Genomic DNA, 2,321 nt, shown 5'->3' with positions numbered 1-2,321 from the left:
ATTTCGGGTTCCGGTAGACCCTTGAGGTTCGAACACTGGGGTGCGGCGGAGATTTCGCCCTCTACCTACCTGCTCCTCACCGCCTTGCTAGGATCTAAACTACGAAAGGAACAACACAAGAGACACAGAGTTTATACTGGTTCAGGCCACCATTGTGGTGTAATACCCTACTCCAGTGTGTGGTGTGGTGGATTGCCTCTTGGGCTGATGATGAACAATACAAGGAAGAATAGCCTCGCGAGAGTCTGTTCTTGGCTGGTGCGATGAACTGCTAGGAGGAGTTCAGTCGCTCTCTCTACTGGTTTCTTGGTGAGGATTCTCGATCCCTCTACCCTGGGGGTAGCTAGTCCTATTTATAGGCAAAGGCCCTAGGCCTCTTCCCAAATATTGAGCGGGAAGGGCGCCAACAATTGGCCATTTTGAAGGGGAACATCTGGTACACTTATCCCGACTAAAGTTGGTCCTCGCCTGTCAAAGGCTCTGGTGATGACGCCTGCTTGGGCTCCACAATGAATTCCTTCCTGCCGTTGGGCTGGTCTTGGTCTTGTTGCACCGAAATGGATGCCTTTTCTTGATGCTCTCGCCTGCGCTTGCTCCCTTTGCACCAAAGAGGAAAGGAGGACACTGCGCGGGCTGGCGCCCAACTGGCGCCCTTGGTCGTCATGGCTTGCGTCATGGGCACCTCGTGAGGTACCCCGCCTTGATCTCTCCGCCTCCTCGTGAGCCAGCCTGATGAGGCCGTGCCTGAGGAAGCTCCTGGTCATCCGCCCCGCGAGGCTTGGCCCCTCGCGAGGGTCTTGAGCTTGTGTTGATGAAGATGGGCCGTGCTGGGCCCCCTTTGAGCCACGCCGCAGGCCGTAGGCAGGCAAGTCTGGGGACCCCCATTCCCAGAACACCGACAGTAGCCCCTCGGGCCCAAGGTGCGCCCGGACTTGGCCGAGCAGAGAGGCGAAAGGGCAAGTGTGAAGCGCCGCGGGCCCTAACAGCCTGCGGCCTTGGGCGCCGCATGGCGGCTGATTGGACGTGGGCGTCTCCACTTCCCCATGACGCCTCGGCAACTGCACGAATTGACAAGTCCCTGCATGCAAAGTGGGTCATGATTATCTGCGATCGTGGAGGCCGGCGGTTGGCCTTCTCTGGCTTTAAGTACGGCACATCACGTGCCCTTCCAGTTTATCCCCTCTTGCTTCTCCTTCTTCTTCATGGCTCCGTCCAGGAAGTTCTCAGCCGCAGAGAAAGGGAAGGCCCGCCAGGTCGAGCCTGCCTCTCCCCCGCCCAAGCGCGGTCGAGTCCGCCCTCGCAAACACCCTGCGGCCTCCATGGTGGCTCCCCGCGGTCGCGGAGGTGACTTCCCACGCGGTGACGGGCGGCTGGCTACGGCCGGAGGGCGTGCTTCGGCCGTGAGACCCCCTAGGCCGCACTTCCATACTGCGGAGGTGCTGCCGGAGTTCATTGTGTGCTCGGCGGAGCCGACCAGCGCTCGGCTTCAGCTCCCTTGCTTCCTCCTAGGTGAGCTCTCGGCTGGTGCCCTGGGCGGCCTCTGGCTCCAGGCAGATGGTTGCTGCAGCCGGGCCTCGTGGGCTTCGCTGGAGGTCTCTGCAGTCGGGAGCCTGGCCTTGACATGCGGCTGGCAGACGTTTGCCCGCGCGCGTGGCCTGAGCCGCCGGTGCACCCTGCACATCAAGTTCGGCGGTGATGCCACCCTCTACGTGAGGGTGTTTGGGGAAGGTGGTCGCCGCACAGGGTGCTGCCCTGAAGACGACGACCGCGGCCGGGGACCCAGCCTCGGCGAGGACAGAGAGGACAGCGCGCGCGTGGTCGGCGGCGCCCGGGGTTCCTCAAGCTTCACTGGATCTTCTTTGGGCAGCGACTCTTCTAGCAGCGGCCGTGGTCAGCCTCCACGCCGTCGTGCCTGCTTGGAGGGTGGTAGCGGGTCTGCTTGCCATCGCACCTCGGTGAAGCACGAGAGGGGGTCCGCCTGAGCCCCGGAGGCGGCTCGAGTCTTCCCCGAGGGCCGGTGTAGGGCGAGCCGCGCCTGATTTGTTCTTTCTTTTCCTTTTTCCTGAGCAAAAAGACAGTAGTGTGGGGCCCCGTGAGGGCGTGTTTGGGTTACCGCTGTTAATCATCGCACCGTTTCCGCTATTTCTGTATTGTTCCTTCCGGCCATACGCCCGCGCGTAGGTAATTCCCAGCCTCAGCCGTGGGGGTGACCGACCCAGGTCCTGTATTTGTGTCGCGGTGCTCGTGAGGCACGGAAAGGAGGGGTGTTCCCGTAGTGGACCCGGGTTGTGAAACCTTGAATGATAAGGACAGAAACACTC

This window comes from Triticum dicoccoides, chromosome 5B (assembly GCF_002162155.2).
Source record: "Triticum dicoccoides isolate Atlit2015 ecotype Zavitan chromosome 5B, WEW_v2.0, whole genome shotgun sequence".
In the NCBI taxonomy this organism is placed as follows: Eukaryota; Viridiplantae; Streptophyta; class Magnoliopsida; order Poales; family Poaceae; genus Triticum; species Triticum dicoccoides.
Note: the sequence above shows the minus strand (reverse complement) of the source record.